The following is a 21,230-nucleotide window of genomic DNA, read 5'->3' as shown; positions in this document are numbered from 1 at the left end:
TACTACCACTACATTCCTTTTTTCTCCCTCTTTGAGCCGCAAACACGTACTGCAGACGTGTTTGCCCTGGATCACACTGGCATCCAGGAGCTCCCACATGCTGCAGCTGTGACACATCACCTGTTCTGTCATCCTTAACGTGTTTCAATTAACTACTTAAATATTTTATTCAATTATTCATTTTACTGTATTAAACTTACCACGAGTTTGTTTACTATTTTAAGCGTTGGAACTGAAATGAACCTTAATCTCTTACCAGATGTGCATCAAGCAGGTCGGTTCTTCCAAACCAATCAACGACCTGCCTGCCTGTGATGTCACAGCTTACCAGATCCTCACCAAACAGCTCCTTCCACTGCACCAAAGCAAGAACCAAATCCTGTAAACTCACCCCATCGGCTCTCTGATTCCCTGCTCTCACTCTCCATTGTGACGTCACTTCTCGATTTTTTTTTCCCCTGCTCTGCTCCTCTCTCTCTCAGAGTCTGTGCTTTTGGCGCATTTCTTCATTTGTTGTTCCGTTGTGCTCCTCTGTTTCTGGTCCAAAATCTGACTCTGATGGGACTTGAACCCACAACCTTTGAATATCTTGTTAACCATTATTTAGAAGTCCAACACGCTATCCATTGCGCCACAGAGCCTCACACATTTTGATCGACATCACTAAGGCCTTTGATCTTGTCAGCAGAGATGGACTCTTCAAACTGCAATGGAACATAGGCTGCCCTCCTGTCCTCTTGGGCATCATCTCTTCTTTCCACGAGAACATGCACAGTTCCATCAGTTACAATGGAGCAACATCAGCTGCTTTCAAGATCAGCAGTGGGGTAAAGCAGGGCTGCACGCTGGCGCCAACTCTCTTCGGAACAGAGGAACATAGGAGGAAGCCATTCAGCCCGTCGAGCCTGCTCTGCCATTCAATTCGATCATGGCTGATCATCTACCTCAAAGCCCCTTTCCCGTGCTATCCCCATATCCCTTGATGTCATGAGTATCAAGATTTCTATCAATTTCTGTCTTGAACATACTCAATGATTGAGCTGCCACAGCCCTCTGGGGCACAGTATTCCAATGATTCACCACCGTCTGAGTGAAGAAATTCCACCCATCTCAGTTTTAAATGGCCTACTCCTTATTCTGAGACGATGTCCTTTGGTTTTAGACTCACCAACCAGGGCAAACATTCTGTCTACATCCACACTGTCACGCCCTGTAAGAATTTTGTCAGTTTCAATCAGATCACCTCTCATTCTTCGAAAGTTTAAGGAATACAGGCCCAGTTTCCTCATAAGACAATCCCACCATCCCAGGAATTAGTCTGGTGACATAAAAACAAGAAATGCTGGAAACACTCAGCAGGTCTGGCAGCATCTGTGAAAAGAGAAGCAGAGTTAACGTTTCAGGTCAGTGACCCTTCTTCGGAACTGACATATATTAGAAAAGTCACAGGTTATAAGCAAGTGAGGTGGGGGTGGGGCAAGAGATAACAAAGGAGAAGGTGTAGATTGGACAAGGCCACATTGCTGACCATCAGCAAAGGCAAACAAAATGTTAATGGTGTGTTGAAAGACAAAGCATTAGTACAGATTAGGTGTTAACGGACTGAATATTGAACAGCAGCAAGTACAAACCTGAAAAAAAAAACAGCAGGTAAGCAAACTGAACAGACTGAGATGAAATGAAATAAATGCAAAAAAAAGATTAGTCTGTTGACCCTCTGTTTCACTCCCTCTTTGGCAAGTATATCCTTCATAAGATGAGGAGACTAAACTGTACACAATACTCCAGTGCGGATTCACCAAGGCTCTATACAATTGCAGCAAGACATCTTTACTCCTGTACTCATGACCCCTCGTGTGGGTACAACATACTATTTGCCTTCCTAATTGATTGCTGCACCTGCAGAAGAGCTTTTAGTGTCTCAGGAACAAGGACACCCAGGTCCCTTTGGACATCGACACTTCCCAACCTCTCACCATTTAAGAAATACTCTGTCTTTCTGTTTATTCCACCAAAGTGGATAACTTCACACTTATTCACATTATATTCCATGTTCTTGCCCATTCACTTAGCCACTCCAGGTCCCCTAGAAGCCTCTCTGCATCCTCCTCACAACTCACACTTCACCGAGCTTTGTGTCATCTGCAAACTTGGAAATATTACATTTAATCCCTACATCCAAATCATTTATATAGGTTGTTAACAGCTGTGGCTCCAACACTGATCCTTGCAGTACCCCAATAGTAACAGCCTGCCATCCTGAGGAGGACCCGTAATTCCTGCTCTCTGTTTTCGGTCTGTTAACCAATTCTCAATCCATATCAGAATATTATCCCCAAGCCTATGTGCTCTAATTTTGTTTACTCACCTCCTGTGTGGGACCAAAGGAAAATGCAAATACCACACATCCACTGGTTCTCCTTTACCTGTTCAATAGGTAACATCCTCAAAAAACTCAAGAATTTTTTCAAACCTGTTTTCCTTTTCATAAATCTATGTTGACTCTGCCCAATCATATCATCATTTTCGAACTGTCTAGTTATCACATCCTTTATAATTGGCATATTCTTCTCCATGCTGCTATTGTACACTTTCAATGACTCAGATGGGGGTGTTCACCTGCACATCAGAGCTGACGACAAGCTGTTCAACTTGGCAAGACTGTGCGCCAAGACCAAAGTGGGTAAATTCCTAGTCTGTGAGTTGCTGTTTGCTGATGATGCTGTGCTGACATCCCATAATGAAGTTCATTCACAGCAGCTTGTAGATCGGTTCTCCCTGGCCTGCAAAGAGTTTGGACTGACGATCAGCATCAGGAAGATGAAAGTTATGGGCCAGGACGTAGAGACTCCACTTTCCATCAACATCGACAACCTCACTTTGGAGGTTGTCAACAGCTTCACACACCTTCGATCAACAATCACCAGCAATCTGTCCCTTGATACTGAAATCAGCACCAGGATTGCCAATGCTGCAGCTGTCATGTCAAAGTTGAGAAGACAAGTGTGAACCGACAGCAAACTGACAGAAAATACAAAGCTCCACGTGTACTCGGCTTGTGTTCTCAGCACCCCCCTTTATCGTAGAGAAGCATCAACAACTTATACAAACCAAAAAAAGCTGCTGAACAGCTTCCACCTCCACTGCCTCAGATGGATAATGGGCATCTCCTGGCAGTGCAGAGTGCCGAATGCAGAAGTACACCAGCGTGCAGGGATCCGCAGCATGTTTGCCTTCTTGAGTCAGCGGTGACTCTGTTGACTGGGCCAAATGGATGACGGTCACATTGCCAAATACATGCTCGATGGTGAGCTTGCTATCAGCACGAGACCAACAGGTCAGGGAAAAAAATCAAGTCCTTTGGAGAGGTTTGAGTTAATTAAGGAGAGTGGGCATGGATTTATAAATGGGAGTTCATGCTTGACGAATCTAACTGCATTTGTTGATAAACTATCAGAGAATGCTGATGAAGGGAATGCAGTGGATGTTGTTTAAATGGATGTTACGAAAGCATTTTATATGGTACCACATAAAAGGGTGGTTAACAAAATTGAGGTTCATGGATTTGGAGGGTCAGTGTCAATTTGGATAGTAAATTGTTTTAAAGACTGAAAACAGCGAGTCATATTAAATGGTTCTTGGTCAGACCGGAGGATAGTCGACAGTGGTGTTCCCCAAGGGTCAGTGCGAGAACCACTGCTTTTTTTGCTAAAGGTAAGTGACTTGGATCTTGGAATACAGAGTAGAATCTCAAAATATGCCGATGACACCAAACTTGGAGAAGTGGCAAACAGTGAGGATGATATTAACTGCCTGCAACAGGACAGTGATGGTCCAGCAGAATGGGCAGACAAGTGGCAGATGGAATTCAATAGCGACAAGTGTGAGGTGATGTATTTTGGCATAAGGAATAGGGAGAGGCAATATATACTTAATGGCACAGTTCTAAAGAGTGTGCTGGAAGAGAGGGACTTGGGGTTCATGTGCATCGATTTTGAAGGTGGCAAGACATATTGCGAGAGTGGTTAGCAAAGCATATGGGATATTGGGCTTTATAAATAGAGGCATTGAGTACAAAAGCAGGGAAGTTATGCTGAACCATTATAAAACTCTGGTTAGGCCCCAATTGGAGTGTTGCTTCCAGGTCTGCTCAGCAGACTTTAGAAAGAATGTGAGGGTCCTTGAGAGGATGCAGAGGTGATTTGCCAGAATGGATCCAGGGATGGGAGATTTTAGTTACAAGGTTAGGTTGGAAAAGCTAGGATTATTCGGCCTATATCAAAGGGGATTGAGTGGAGAATTGATAGAGGTGTATAACAACTCTAGAGAACAGGCCATCCTGGACTGGGTATTGTGTAATGAGAAAGGATTAGTTCAAAATCTTGTTGTGTGGGGTCCCTTGGGGAAGTGCGTCCTTAATATGATAACATTCTTCATTAAGATGGAGAGTGAGTGAGTTGATTCCGAGACTAGGGTCCTGAATCTAAACAAAGGAAACTTTGAAGGTATGAGGCGGGAGTTGGCTATGATAGATTGGGGAACGTTACTTAAAGGGTTGACAGTGGATAGGCAATGGCTAGCATTTAAAGGGCGCATGGATGAATTACAACAATTGTTCATTCCTGTCTGGGCAAAAGTAAAACAGGAAGGGTTGCTCAACTGTGGCTTACAAAAGAAATTAAGGAAAGTATTAGATCCAAGGAGGAGAAATATAAAATGGCCAGAACAAGCAGCAAACCTGAAGATTATGAGCAGTTTGGAATTTAGCAGAGGAGGACAAAAGGATTGATGAAGAAGGGGAAAATAGAGGATGAGAGTAAGCCAGCAGAGAACATTAAAACTAACTGTAAAAGCTTCTATAGATATGTGTAGAGAAAAGGATTAGTGAAGACAAATGTGGGCCCCTTCCAGTCAGAAACGGGGGAATTTATAATGGGGAACAAAGAAATGGCAGACCAATTAAATACATACTTTGGTTCTTTCTTCACAAAGGAGGATACAAATTACCTCCCAGAAATGTTGGGGAACATAGGGTCTAGTGAGAAGGAGGAACTGTATGAAATCAGTATTAGTAGGGAATGTTTGGGAAATTGATGGGATTGGAGGCCGATAAATCCCCAGGGCCTGATAATCTTCATCCCAGAGTACGTAGGGAAGTGGCCCTTGAAATAGCAGATGCATTTCTGGTCTTTTTTCAAAATTCTGTAGACTCTGGAACAGTTCCAATGGATTGGAGGGTAGTTCATGTAACTCCACTACTTAAAAAAAGAGGCAAAAAGAAAACAGCGAATTATATCCCGGTTAGCCTGACATCAGTCGTGGGGAAAATGCTGGAGTCCATTATAAAAGATGTAATAGCAGAGTGCAATAATAACTCGTCTCCACGCCTAGTATTTCTAGATCCCACACATTCACTATAATGTGAACGATTATTTCCTGTTGTGTCTCTCTCAGATTTGTAAACTTCACTGTATTGGAGTGAGGTGATATCTACTGGCGGGAAGCAAGAACTGCAATCAAGCAGCAGAAACTCCACAGTCTGTCAGGGTTGAAGAAACATTGCAATGTGAGGATACAGCGAAGTGGTTTGATTGGGTAGATGGAGACATGATTCCACTTGTGGTGGTGTCTGAAGCAAAGGCCAGAAATACAAAATTGTCATTAATAAAAGAAATGAGGAATTCATGAAAAATGTAGTAACGTAGTGAGTGGTTGGAATGTGGATCGAATAGAAAGTGAGATTGGATGGACAGAAGCAGTCTGAAAGGATGGCTGAAACAAAAGATGAGTGCCTTGAAACGTTAACTGTGTTTCTCTCAGCACTGGAGCTGCCAGAGCTGCTGAACATTTCCAGCACTTTCTGTTTTTATTTCAGCATTTGCAGGCTGTTGCTTTGATCTGAAAAAAATGGATGATTGACTGGGGGGTTCCAGTGAAATTCCACAGCAGCTAAAGAAACCCAACTGATCGGTGGCTCGTTTGTCTAGGGGTATGATTCTCGCGTCGGGGGTATGGTTTATTAACATGCGAGAGATCCCGGGTTCATGTCCCGGACGAGCCCTGGGCTGCTGGCATTTTTAGATTAAGGTTATCTATTGGTTTCAGCCTTGCAGAAGGTGGAATTGACTGCCAAACGGAGCTGGCTTGAGGACCAGACAACTGGATTCAAAGAGCTTGTCGACAAAACTGTAATTAACTAAATGTACAGATAGCCAAGTGGGAATATGAAGTTGTTGCAGTAATTGAGACCTGACACCACAAACAACATGACTGGATTGGAATGGAATTCTTCAGTGTTTCTGTTGTTTGGTTTGCATTGACTCATCGATTTTCTTGTTTTTCACTTTGTCGATGCCTTTGAATAATTGTGGATACTTCTTCAGAGTGTCTTCTTTCACCAGGTAGGTCTGACCTCTGATGATGTTGATCGTAATCAGCTTCAATTCGCTGATAGTTTTGGAACTGAGCAGATTTCCTTTGCTTGAGTCTACAACATGGAACTCAGTCTGACATGTGGACCCATGGGAGGATTTGAATGCCACCCCGACGTTGGAGTTGCATCCATCCAATAAAAGACCGAGTAGAAGTGACAGTTCTGTCAGTCGAACATGAAACGTTTAATGGCAGGGTTGTGAGTTTGACTGCCATTCTGTTTTTTCCTTTTTTAAGGCTTCATGAGCAGAGAGTACAGGGAGTGTTTGAAATGAGCAAGTCTCGCTTTGATTCAGGACTCTTACCTCTCTGCAGCATCTCACTATGAAAGATTGAATTTGATCTCATTTCATTCTCAGCTCGGGGTCTGTGCGGCTCAGTGGCACTTCTGGCTGTCTCCCGCTTCACAATCCATCAGTACTGAGAAAGCAATGGGGAATATTACTCACATGTTGTGTTCTTTAATTTTTTGGAAAACTTGAATGTATGTATTTTCCTCCAAAACAAGGACACCAAGAAACTGTTAATGTGGGGCTGAAATCGCTCAGTTGGGAGAGCGTTAGACTGAAGATCTAAAGTTCCCTGGTTCAATCCCGGATTTCAGCACTTCTGCTTACTTATGCGTCCCTTGCATTGGTTCTGATTTTCCAGTTGCATAATTTCCTTTGAAATTATTTACCAAGAACCAGTGGATTGAATTTGAGAAACAACACAGAGCCATTTACAGCATAGAAGGTGGTCATTTGGCCTATCACGTCCATGCTGGCTCTCCCCGGAGCAATCTAGTCAGTTCCACTCACCAGCTCGATCCCTTTCCTCCTGCAAATTTCTTTCCTTCAAGTATCCATCCAATTTCCTTTTCAAATCATTGATTGTCTCTGCTTCCATCACACTCGTGGACCAAGTTATTACCACCCACAACATAAAAAAGTTCCACCTCATCAAGGATGGGAAATACTTATATCTTCTCTTTGCTTGTTATCTATTTCTATGAGAATAGACTGGCAGTCAACATGAAAGGGAACCCAAAAATCTTCGAGCAGCATGTAAATGATAAGTGGGTAGTAAGAAGTTGACTAAGGCCTATTAGGGACAACAAGGATAAAATAAGCTGAGAGGTGCAGGGCAATGTTAATCTACTTAATGACTACTTGGTATCAGTGATCACTAAGGAAGTGGAATTTGACAAAATATCAGTAGAAGTGAAGAGAGTGGAGGCAATGGAGAGAGTACAAATTGAGAGAGGGAGGTACTTCAATGAGGTAGAAAGTATAAGGGTGACCTGGTATCCATGTCAATAAGTCACTGACAGCTCACATGCAGGTGCAGCAAGCAATTAGAAAGGCTAATAGTATGTTAGCCTTTATCACAAGAGGATTTGAGTGCAGGAGTAGTGAAGTCTTGCTTCAATTGTCGAACCTTGGTTAGACCGCACTTGGAGTACTGTGTGCAGTTTTGGTCTCCTTACCTTAGGAAGGATATTATTGCCATGGAGGGAGTTCAACGAAGATTCATCAGACTTGTTCCTGGGATGGTGGGACTGTTCTATGAAGAGAGATTGGGAAACTGGGGCTGTATTCTCTAGAGATTCGAAGAATGAGAGGTGAACTCATTGAAACCTACAAAATACTTAAAGGACAGTCAGGGTAGATGCAGCTAAGATGTTTCCCCTGGTTGGGGAGTCGAGAACCAGGGGATGCAATTTCAAAATAAGGGGGAAGCCACTTAGGACAGAGATGTGAAAAAATTTTGTTATTCAGAGGGTTGTAAATCTTTGGAATTCTGTACCCCAGAGGGCTGTGGAAGCTCAGTCATTGAGTATGTTCAAAGCAGAGATTGACAGATTTCTAAATACAAATGACATAAGGGAATATGACGAAACTGTGGGGAAAAGGACACTGAAGTGGATGATCAGCCATGATCATATTGAATGGCGGGGCAGGCTCGATGGGCTGAATGGCCGACTCCTGTTCCAATGTTCCGAACCCCACATGATCAGCGAGGCACAGCCTCAGACCGACTTGTCGGGTGGTGTAAACAGATATCACTGCTTCTGATCTTCACCAGAACGGAGAGTGAGATATAACATTTATCATCAAACAGACTGTGAGAGAATGCAACAGAATAAAACACATGGAGAGACACTGTGGAATAACAAATAGATTAGATTGAAATGTTGAATTCTGATTGGAATGGATAAAACACCAGAAACAACAGATTAAATTGGGATTCTCATCACTATATTGATCTGAGACAGAAAGGCGAAACTGATGGAAAGACGGGAAGAAGGAAGAAAAGAAAGAATGGAACTGTTCAATATTTTTCAGTTTTTTCACTCGCCCATCAAAGCTGGATTAAAAGAAGTTGCAAATAACAGAGAATTTCACCAAAAAGGGAGATTAAACGCTGCTGAAAGCTTGGATCGAAGGATGTCCCAACAGATCACCTGTTTAACTGTCTCCTCACTGGGGGATTTCAATCAGTGAGTAATATTATTCGCTACCTTTGTTTTGTTAATGAACCCAGAACTGTCACTTGGTGTTAATATCTGTGTTCCGACTCCTGAATAATAAAATTGTGAGTTTCTCGATATTTTCGGGACAAATTTCCTGCTGAAAGAACTAAGAACTCTTTTCTAATTTACTCAATACTGTATACACACTCATCAAGCCTCCTAAGCTAGCATCCTTGGTGCTGCTCTCTCTTCTCCCAAACCTCATCCCATGTGACTGTTACATCATCACTCTGACAGTGGGAGGGGTTGATCCCACTTTCTTCAGCATTAACCTTTTACATCCTTATACTGCACTGTCTGTCCAAAAAAATCAGTGGAGGGAACTTGATTTATCGAAACACCAACAGCTGCCAGTTGAAAATCAACTCAACCCATCAGAGAGAGAGAGAGAGAGTGTCAGAGAACTTCCTGCATCCAGTCCTGACCCTATCACACTCAGCAGATGCTCACCCAGACCCCACTCTCGTCAACACTGAACATTTTTACTGAGACACTTCAAATACTGTTCATAAAAGGCAGGAAAGGTCAAAGTTCACACAGTTGTATTGAATAGAACAAAGTTTAATATCTTCTGACCTTTTCTCGGTAACCACGAGACATAGGTTTTCTTATTTGGTTACTTTGATTTTTCTTGTTCCTGACTGACAAATATTCCAAACCTCAGATAAACTCTCCCACTTGCGTCATGTCCCAGTCTCGGTTAAAAGCAACACGTAATGACACAAACACTCTGCAACACAGAACGCGGTCACACGTTCCTTCAGTGAGATTAATTTCAAGCTGTTTTCCAGGTTTAATGGAACGGTGAACAAATTTCTATCAAAGAAGTTACCTTTGAAATATCAGGACTGAATTTCTGGACAAGGAGGAACAGCCAATCCAAACTCACATCCTTCACAAAGGTTGTTTTCTCCTGTGACTGAAATACATCATGTAACTTGAATTATGAGTGCAAGCTCACAAGACGCAGATGTGAACTTCTAAAGCATGTTGCTAATAATGACATAAGGCTCTGCTGGGAGTTGAACCCAGGATCTTCTACTTAATAGAGTGGGTTTTAGCCAACTAAGCTACAGAGCCAAATAACTAATGCTTCCTCTGTTGAAATCAGAAGAGGGCACTATATTCTCATCCCATTTCTCCACTGGTCACAACATATTTTAAACATTTCCCACTTACTGATACAGTCAATCAAATACTCTATTTTTCTCTGTACTGAGAATGAATGTTTTGGAAGAAAATACATACATTCAATTGTTTCTGAAAGGTTACAGAACACAACATATGAGTAATATTCCCCATTGCTTTCTCAACACTGATGGATTGTGAAGCGGGAGACAGGCAGAAGTCCCACTGAGCCACACTGACCCCGAGCTGAGAAAGAAATGAGATAAAGTTCAATCTTTCACAGCGAGATGCTGCAGAGAGAGGAGTCCCAAATCAAAGTGAGACTTTCTCATACTGTTGTTGAATTTCATTTCAAACACTCCTTGTACTCTCTGCTAATGAATCCCCAAAAAAGGGAAAAACAGAATGGCACTCAAACTCACAACCCTGAGATTAAAAGTCTCATGTTCTACTGACTGAACTGTCACTTCTACTCAGTCTCTTATTGGATGGATGCAACTGTATGCTCCAATGCAGGGGCAGCTTTCAAATCCTCCCATGGATCCACATGTCAGTCTGAGTTGCATGTTGTAGACTTAAGCAAAGGAAATCTGCTCACTTCCAAAACTATCAGTGAGTTGAAGCTGATTACGATCAACATCATCAGAGGTCAGAACTACCTGGTGAAAGAAAACACCCTGAAGAAGGATCCACAATTCTTCAAACGCATCAAAAAAGTGAAAAACCAATAAATCCATGAGTTAATCCAAACCAAACAACAGAAACACAGAAGAATTCCATTCCATACCAGATACTAGTCGTATTGTTTCTGTATCCAGCTCTCAGTTACTGCTCCACCTTCATACACCCCCTTGGTGATCTGCCCATTTTGTTCATTTCAATTTTGTCGACAGGCTCTTTGAATCCAGTTCTCTGGTCCTCAAACAGGCTCCACATGAAAGTCAATTCCGCCTGCTGTCAGGCCACAACCGATCGATGACCTTCAACTAAAAACACAAAAGACAATGGTCTCGCTCGGGAGTTGAACCCGGGACCTCTCGCATATTAACCAATTACATACCCAAAGCGAGAATCATATCTCGAGACCAACAAGCAACTTACAATACATGTATTTTTAGCTCCTTTGGAAAAGCTGTTCATCCATTTTTTTTCCGATCAAAGCAACATCCTGTAAATGCTGAAATCATAACAGAAAGTGTTGGAAATGTTCAGCAGCTCTGGCAGCATCTGTGGAGAGAGAAACACAGTTAACGTTTCAGGGTGTTCACCTTTTGTCTCAGCCATCCTTTCGACTGCTTCTGTCCATCCAATCTCACTTTCTATTCTGTCCACATTCTAACCATTCACTACGTAATTACATTTTTCATGAATTCCTCATTTCTTTTATGAATGACAATTTCATATTTCCGGCGCTTGCTTCGGAGACCACCACAAGTGGAATCATGTCTCCATCTACCCAATCAAACCACTTCGCTGTTTCCTCACATTGCAATGTTTCTTTAACCCTGACAGACTGTGGAGTTTCTGCTGCTTGATTGCAGTTCTTGTTTCCTGCCAGTAGATGTCACCTCACTCCAATACAGTGAAGTTTACAAATCTGAGAGAGACACAACAGGAAATAATTGTTCACATTCTAGTGAATGTGTGGGATTTAGAAATACTAGGAGTGGAGACGAGTTATTATTGCATTTTGTCAAAACAAACATAACTTATAATGTTGTGTTAAATCCATCACTCTGTTTTCTTGACTCTGCGAGTGACCTGGAGTCATTGAGTCACTGAGTCATTTGTGGGATAAAAGGAGGCCATTCGCCCCATCGAGTCCATGGCAGCTCTCCAGGGAACGATCCAGTCAGTCCCACTCGAATGCTCGATCCCTGTAGCCCTGTAAATTTATTTCCTTCAAGGGCCCATCCAAATTCCTTTTGTAATCATCGATTGTTTCCACTTCCACCACCCTCATGGGCAGCGAGTTACAGATCATCACCAATCACTATGTAAAAAAGGTTCTTCCGCACATTCCCGCTGCATCTCTTGCCCAAAACATTCAATCTGTGTCCCTAGTCCTTGTACCAATAGTTAATGGGAACAATTTTTCCTTGCCAACTTATCTAAAACTGTCATAGCCTTATACACCTCTATCAATTCTCCCCTGAATCTCCTTTGATACAGGCAGAACAACCCTAGCTTTTCCAGCCTAACCTTGAAACTATAATCCTCCATCCCTGGAACCATTCCGGTAAATCTCCTCTGCATCCTCTCAAGGATCTGCACATTCTTTCTAAAGTGTGGTGAGCAGAACTGGACACAACACTCCAATTGGCGCCAAACCAGAGCTTTATTATGGTTCAGCATAATTCCCCTGCTTTTGTACTCAATGCCTCTATTTATAAAGCCCAAGATCCCATCTACTTTGCTAAGCACTCTCGCAATATGTCTTGCCAACTTCAAAGATTGATGGACATGCACCCAAGTCCCTCTACTCCTGCACATTCTTCACCACTGGAGCATTGTGTATGTATTGTCTCTCCCTATTCCTTCTGTTAAAATACTTCACCTCACATCAATCACTATTAAATTCCAGCTGCCACCTGTCTGCCCATTCTGCTATCCTATCACTGTCCTGTTGCAAACAAGTCATATCATCCTCACTGTTTGCCACTCATCCAGGTTTGGTGTTATCGGCATATTTTGAGATTCTACTCTATATTTCAAGATCCAAGTCATTTATCTGTAGCAAAAAAAGCAGTGGTTCTAGCACTTATCCCTGGGAACACCACTGTCGACTATCCTCCAGTCTGACAAAGAACCATTTAATATGACTCGCTGTTTTCTGTCCTTTAGCCACTTTTCTATCAAATTGGACACTGATCCTCCTATTCCATGAACCTCAATTTTGTTAACCACCCTTTTATGTGGCACCTTATCAAATACTTTCATAAAATCCTGATAAACAACATCCACTGCATTCCCTTCATCAACCTGCTCTGTTAGTTCATCACAAAATGCTGTTAGATTAGTCAAGCATGAACTTCCATTTATAAATCCATGCTCGCTATCCTTAATTAACTCAAACCTCTCCAAGTGACTGTTGATTTTTCCCTGTTTATTGTTTCTGAAACCTTACCCACCACTGCTGTTAATCTAACTGGCCTGTCGTTAACCGGACTGTCGTTACACCCTTTCTTGAATAAGGGTGTCACATTTGCCACTGTTTAATCCTCTGGCACCTCCCCCGTATCCAGGGAAGATTGGAAGATTATAACAAGCCCTTCCGTTATCTGCATCCGCATTTCCTTTTGCAATCTGGGATGTAAGCCAACTGGACCAGGTGATTTATCTACCCGAAGCACAGCCAGCCTTTTTAGTAGCTCCCTCTCTCAATTTGTACCCTATCCATTGCCTCTACTCTCTCCGTTTCTGCTGATATTTTGTCAGATTCCAATTCCTTAGTGATCACTGATACAAAGTACTCATTAAATATATTAACATTGCCCAGCAGCTCTGAGCATATACTATCCTCTTTGTCCTTAATAAGGCCCACTCCACCTCTTGCTACCCACTGATTACTTATCTACTGCTCAAAGATCAGTTCTGCTCAAAGGGTGCCCTTTCATGTTGACTGCCATTCTCTTCTCATAGAAATAAAGAATAAGCTAAATATAGAAGATATAAATATTTCCCATCCTTGGGTGAAGTGGATTTTTTTTATGTTGTGGGTGGTAATGTCCTGACCCACGAGTGTGGTGGAAGCAGAGACAATCAATGATTTGAAAAGGAAATTGGATGGATACTTGAAGGAAAGAAACTTGCAGGAGGAAAGGGATCGAGCTGGTGAGCGGAACTGACTCGATTGCTCCGGGGAGAGCCAGCATGGACATGATGGGCCAAACGACCACCTTCTATGCTGTAAATGACTCTGTGTTGTTTCTCAAATCCAATCCACTGGTGTTTGGTAAATAATTTCAAAGTAAATTGTGCAACTGGAAAATCAGAACAAAAGCATGGGACGCATAAAGAATTGAAATTGCCTTTAGATCTTCAATCTAACACTCCCCCAACTGAGCTATTTCAGTCCCACATTGTTAATGTCTTTGTGTCCTTGTTTTGGAAGAAAATACATACATTCAATTGTTTCTGAAAGGTTACAGAACACAATATGTGAGTAATATTCCCCATTGCTTTCTCAGCACTGATGGATTGTGAAGTGGGAGACAGCCAGAAGTCCCACTGAGCCGCATGGACCCCCAGATGAGAATTAAATGAGATAAAATTCAATCTTTCATCGCAAGTTGCTGCAGAGAGATGAGTCCTGAATCAAAGCAAGACTTGCTCAGACTGTTGTTGAATTTCATTTCAAACACTCCTTGTACTCTCTGCTAATGAAGCCTAAAAAAAGGGAAAAACAGAATGGCACTCAAACTCACAACCCTGAGATTAAAAGTCTTACATTCGACTGACTGAACTGTCACTTCTACTCAGTCTCTTATTGGATGGATACAACTGTATGCTCCAATGCAGGGGTGGCTTTCAAATCCTCCCTTGTCAGACTGAGTTACATCTTGCAGACTCAAGCAAAGGAAGTTTGCTCAGTTCCAAAACTATCAGAAGCTTATTACGATCAACATCATCAGAGGTCAGAACTTCCTGGTGAACGGAAACACCCTGAAGAAGGATCCACAATTATTTAAACGCATCAAAAAAGAGAAGAACAAGAAAATCGATGAGTTATTACCATTAGAGATGCAGCACTGAAACAGGCCCTTCGGCCCACCAAGTCTGTGCCGACCAACAACCACCCATTTATACGAACCCTACAGGAATCCCATATTCCCGACCACCTACCGACACTAGGGGCAATTTACAATGGCCAATTTAAATATCATCTGCAAGTCTTTGGAGGGGGGAGGAAACCAGAGCACCCAGCAAAAACCCACACAGACACAGGGAGAACTTGCAAACTCCACACAGGCAGTACTCAGAATTAAACCCAGGCACCTGAGACTGTGAGGTTGTGGGGCTAACCACTGCGTCACTGTGCTGCCCTAATCCGAACCAAAAAACAGAAACACAGAAGAATTCCATTCCTTACTAGATACTGGTCGTGTTGTTTTTGGATCCAGCTCTCAGTTACTGCTCCACCTTCAGACACCCACTTGGCGACATGTGCATTTTGTTCATTTCAATTTTGTCGACAGGCTCTTTGAATCCAGTTCTATGGTCCTCAAACAGAATCTGCATGAACGTCAATTTCGCTATCTGTAAGGCTGCAACCAATTGATGACCTTCAACTAAAAACACAAATGAAGAAGGGCTAGTCTGTTAACCTCTCGCATATTAACCAACCAGACACCCAAAGCGGGAATCATAACAATGGACCAACAAGCCACTTACAAGGTGCATTATTTTTAGTTCTCTTTAGAACTGTGCCATTAAGTATATATTGTCTCTCCCAATTCCTTCTGCTATAGTGCATCACCTCACACTAGTCGCTATTAAATTCTATTTGCCACCTGTCTGCCCATTCTGCTAGCCTTTCACTGTCCTGTTGCAGGCAGGTCATATCATCCTCACTGTTTACCACTCCTCCAGGTTTGGTGTTATCGGTATATTTTGAGAATCTACTCGATATTCCAAGATCCGAGTCATTTCCATATAGCAGAAAAAGCTGAGGTTCTCGCAGTGACCACTGGAGAACACCCACGGTCGACTATCCTCCAGTCTGACAAAGAACCATTTACTACGATACGCAATATTCTGTCCATAAGGCAATTTTCTATCCAATTGGACAGTGACTCTCCTATTCCATGAACCTCAATTTTGTTAACCACCCTTTTATGTGGTACCTTATAATCCATTCTTAATCCATCCATCCATCCTTTCTTAAAATCCATATCAACAACATTCGCTGCATCATCTTCCTGTTAGTTCATCAGAAAATGCAGTTAGTCAAGCATGAACTCCCATTTATAAATCCATGCTCACTCTCCTCAATTCACTCAAATCTCTCCAAGTGACTGTTGATTTCTTCCCTAATATTGTTTCTAAAACCTTACTCACCACTGCTGTTAATCACACTGGCCTGTAGTTACCTGGATTGTCCTTACACCCTTTGTTGAAATAGGAATTCACATTTGCCACTGTTCAGTCCTCTGGAACCTCCACAGTGCTTTTTGGGAGGGTGTTCCTGGTTTTTGACCCTGCAACATTAAAGGAATGGCGGTATAATGTCGAGTCAGGATGGTGTGTGACTTGGAGGGGAACTTGAAGGTGGTGATGTTCCCATGCGTCTGCTACCTTTGTCCTTCTAGGTGGTAGAGTTTGTGGGTTGGAAGGTGCTGTTGAAGGAGGCTTGGTAAGTTGCTGCAGTACATCTTGTAAATGTTACACACTGCTGCCACTCTGCACTGGTGCTCGAGGGAATGAATGTTTAAGGTGGTGGATGGGGTGCCAATCAAGTGGGCTGCATTGACCTGATGGTGTCAATCTCTTGAGTGTTGTTGGAGCTGCAAGCATCCAGGCATGAGTATTCCATCACATTCCTGACTTGTGCCTTGTAGATGGTGGGCAGGCTTTGGCGAGTCAAGAGGTGAGTTAGTTGCCGCAGAGTTCCTAGCCTCCGACCCGCTCTTGTAGTTGTAGCTGTAGCTGTAATAGTAATAGGCAACCGTCCGTCTCGGAAGGCGATGGGCTACGACCGGGGTGTCCGTCACTTCTGTATTAAACATCGTTTGTTGTGGCTGCAGAGGACGACACGTGAGTGACAATCCCTTACACAGCTGCTACAGATGAATATCATTGGTCCGATGTCGACTGACAATTTTTCCTTCCTCTGAGCTCTCTTTCCCCCCAACTGGTCATTTCTTTTGTCCTCTGCTTTTCCCATGGTCTTCCTGAATGCCTTTCTCCAGGAATTCCAGTCAGCATGAAGGAATTCCCATGCATCGACTACACTCCCAGTCTGCTGGATATCTCGCTTGCAGATGTCCTTGTATCACAGACGTGGGTGACCTGTTGGTCTCGTGCTGATAGCAAGCTCACCATAGAGCATGTCTTTGGCAAAGCGACCGTCATCCATTCAGCACACAGGACCCAGTCAACAGAGTCACCGCTGACTCAAGAGGGCAAACATGCTGCAGATCCCTGCACGCTGGTGTACTTCCGCATTCGGCACTCTGTCCTGCCAGGAGATGCCCAATATCCATCTGAGGCAGTGGAGGTGGAAGCTGTTCAGCTGCTTTTCGTGGCTTGTATAAGTTGTTGATGCTTCTCTACTACAAAAGAGGGTGCTGAGAACACAAGCCTGGTACATGTGGAGCTTTGTATTTTTGGTCAGTTTGCTGTTGGTTCACATTGGTCTTCTCAACTTTGACATGACAGCTGCAGCATTGACAATCCTGGTGCTGATTTCAGTATCAAGGGACAGATTGCTGGTGATTGTTGATGGTCCAAAGTGAGGTTGTCGTTGGTGATGGAAGGTGAAGTCTCTACGTCCTGGCCCAAAACTTTGATCTTCTTGATGCTGATCGTCAGTCCAAACTCCTTGCAGGCGAGGGAGAACCGATATACAAACTGCTGCAAGTGAATTTCATGATGGGATGTAAGCACAGCGTCATCAGCAAACAGCAACTCACAGACTAGGAACTGACTCATTTTGGTCTTGGCGCGCAATCTTGCCAAGATGAACAGCTTGTCATCAGCTCTGGTATGCAGGTGGACACCCCCATCTGAGTCACTGAAAGTGTACAATAGCAGCATGGAGAAGAGTATGCTAATTGTAAAGGATGTGAGCTGTGAGGAGATTACAAGGAGGCTTCCAGGGGACTTGGACAGGATAAGTGAATGAAATGACAGATGGAATATAATATGAAGAAGTGTGAAGTTATCCACTTTGGTAGAATAAACAGAAAGACAGAGTATTTCTTAAATGGTGAGAGTTCGGGAAGTGTTGATGTCCAAAGGGACCTGGGTGTCCTTGTTCATGAGACACTAAAAGCTCGCATGCAGGTGTAGCAATCAATTAGGAAGGCAAATGGTATGTTGGCCTTAACACGAGGGGTCATGAGTACAGGAATAAAGATGTCTTGCTGCAATTGTATAGAGCCTTGGTGAGACCGTGCTGGAGTATTGTGTCCAGTTTGGGCTTCCTTATCTAAGGAAGGATATACATGCCATAGAGGGAGTGCAATGGAGGGTCACCAGACTAATCCCTGGGATGAGGAAACTGGGCTTGTATTCCTTAAATTTTCATTCAAAAGGCCATTTAAAACTGAGATAGGGTGGAATTTCTTCACTCAGACGGTGGTGAATCTTTGGAATTCTGTACCCCAGGGGTCTGTGGCAGCTCAATCATTGAGCATGTTCAAGACAGAAATTGATAGAAACCTTGATACTCATGACATCAAGGGATATGGGGATAGCATGGGAAAGGGGCGTTGAGGCAGATGATCAGCCATGATCTAATTGAATGGCAGAGCAGGCTCGACGGGCTAAATGGCCTCCTCCTATGTTCCTCTGTTTCTAAGAGAGTTGTCACCAGGACACAGCCCTGTTTTACCCCACTGCTGATCTTGAGAGCATCTGATGTTGCTCCATGGGAACTGATGGAACTGTGCATGTTCTCGTGGAAAGAAGAGATGATGCCCAAGAGTTCAGGAGGGCAGCCTATGTTCCATCGCAGCTTGAAGAGTCTGTCTCTGCTGACAAGATCAAAGGCCTTGGTGATCTCTATAAAGACAATGTAGAGTGGTCTGTACTGTTCACAGCACTTCTCCTGTAACTGCCGAAGTGAGACAATGATGTCGACTGTCGATCTACCAGCTCTGAAGCTGCACTGAGACTCAGGATAGATGTGTGATGCCAGGGTCTGCAATCTGGTCAGAGCAATGTGAGCAAAGACCTTCCCCACAATACTTAGCAAGGAGATGCCTCTGTAATTGCTGCAGTCACTGTGATTCCTATATTTTTGTGCAAGGTGACAATGTTTGCATCACGCATGTTTTCAGGCGCAGATCTCTCCTTCCAACAGAGACACAGAAGTTCATGGAGATGCTACAACTGTGCCGCTTTTCCACCTTTGATGATTCCAGGTGGAATACCATCATTTCCCGGGGCTTTATCACTGGCAAGACGGTCAATGGCGTTGTTGAGCTCTATTATAGTGGACTCACTGTCCAACTCCTCCATGACAGGGAAGTCTGGAATGGGGCTGAGAGCTACTTCAGTGACAATGTTCTCCGTTATGTAGAGTTCAAGGTAATGCTCCACTCACCTTTCCATCTGCTTGTTAGGTTCAGTGATGATTGTCCCTTTCTTTGTCTTCAAAGGTGCTGACTTAGTTACTGCTGGGCCCGTTGCTTTCATAATTTTTTTTTATTCATTCATGTGATGTGGTCATCACTGGCTAAGCCAGCATTTATTGCCCATCCCGCATTTCCCATGAGAAGGTGGTGGTGAGCTGCCTTCTTGAACCGCTACAGTCTATGTGAGGTAGGTACACCCACAGTGCTGTTCGGAAGGGAGTTGCAGAATTTGACCCAGCGACAGTGAAGGAAAGGCGATATAGTTCCAAGTCACGATAGTGTGTGGCTTGGAGGGGAACTTGCAGGTGGTGGTGTTCCCATGAATCGGCTGCCCTTGTCCTTCTAGTTGGTAGAGGTTGCGGGTATGGAAGGTGCTGTCTAAGGAACCTTGGTGTGTTGAATTCCTTCATATGTCCCTCTTGCATCCCCTAGATTCAGCGGCAGATTGAATACTGTTCCAGTGTTTTAACCAGTATTGATTGGTGCAGTGCCGAGCAGTCCGCAGAGACTTGTTTCTGGAAGTTCTGAGAGTGTCTAGAGTTTGTTTGCTGGGGACTGGTTTGTAGTTCATGAGGGCTCTCTTCTTAGTTATAGTAACTGACTCCATTTCAGTCCAATAAACCTCAAACCAGTCAGCATTCCTCCCATCTCTTTTCCCGTGCAGAGTTACAGATGGTGGCGTGCAGATGATTCCACTTTGATACCGCACTGAGGCCTTGGGTGATTTCTGAAAGAGCCTGATCAATGATGTTGAGGAACTCCTGGGTCCTTTCTGGATCAGAGGTTCGGCAAGTGTTGATCCATGAAGGACGTTTCTTCTTGGATGGGTGAAGCTTCCTTGGCTGAAGCCTGACCTTGCTATGCACCAGGGTGTGGTCAGTGTCACAGACAGCGCTGTGATAGCTGTGAGTGATGAGGACACTGCTGAGGGTGGTACATCTGGTGATGTTAAGTTCGAGCTGGTGCCAGTGGCGTGATTTTGGATGGCTCCAGGACACCTTGTGGCACAGCTTGAACTGGAAGTAGCTGTTTGTCACACAGAGTCCATGGTGACAGCATAGATCCAGCAACCTCTGTCCATTTTTGATCATCTTGCCAATCCCCTGGTGCCCTATGCTCGTTGGCCAAGCTATAGTCAGTACCCACACTTGCGTTGAAATCTCCTGGAAGATACAATCCCTCAGTGCTGGGAATTCTACTGATGGCAGCGTCAAGTGTCTCATAGAATTGATCCTTGACATCTGGGGTGGAGGTGAGTGTCGGGACATAGATGCACATGAGATTACCTGGGTCCGTGCTTGTTGACAAGTGAAGAGTATGAAGTCTCTCTGAGCCTACTGTGGGTGGTTCACTCATCGCATGTAGCGTGTTTTTTTACTGTGAAACCCACGAGTTGCCTCTTGGGCTTTCCCCTGCCAGAAGAAGGTGTAGTGTTTCTCTTTGAGGGATCCACTTTGAACGAGTCTAGTTTCTTGCAGCACAGCAATGTCCACATTGAGCCTTGTGAGTTCTTTGTCCATCACAGCTGTCTTGTGTGTGTCATCAACCTGCAGAATGGTGTCAGTAAGGCCAGGACACATGGTCCTCACATTCCAGATTGCGATGCGAAGCACTGGTGTCTTCTTTGTTAAGTTTGTCTTGCCTGGTGCATAGATTATCGAACCGCCTGTTGAGAGATGACTCTCTAAGCTCCAAACACCCATTGAAGCAAGTAGGTCGTGGCAGGACAGCAGGAAACTGAGTGGGTGGTAGCTATCCAATGAGACATGATGATCTCTCCCTCTGTCAGAAGTAACCCCTGGTGCTCATACTCTACACCAATTGAGTGAGAGCTTACAATCAGCAACTGTGTA

At 43.7% G+C, this 21,230-nt stretch overlaps 1 non-coding gene across 1 annotated transcript; it reads right to left on the bottom strand.

Moving 5' to 3' along the window:
* Positions 1 to 550: 550 nt before the first annotated feature.
* trnar-ucu (transfer RNA arginine (anticodon UCU)) lies at positions 551 to 641 on the bottom strand. Its single transcript is given in 2 exon segments — positions 551 to 586; positions 605 to 641. It is a non-coding gene; the product is annotated as a tRNA-Arg (tRNA).
* Between the last annotated feature and the right edge of the window lie 20,589 nt (positions 642 to 21,230).

This window comes from Heterodontus francisci, unplaced genomic scaffold (assembly GCF_036365525.1).
Source record: "Heterodontus francisci isolate sHetFra1 unplaced genomic scaffold, sHetFra1.hap1 HAP1_SCAFFOLD_337, whole genome shotgun sequence".
NCBI classification, from domain to species: Eukaryota; Metazoa; Chordata; class Chondrichthyes; order Heterodontiformes; family Heterodontidae; genus Heterodontus; species Heterodontus francisci.
Note: the sequence above shows the minus strand (reverse complement) of the source record. Positions and strands in the feature narration are given on the sequence as shown.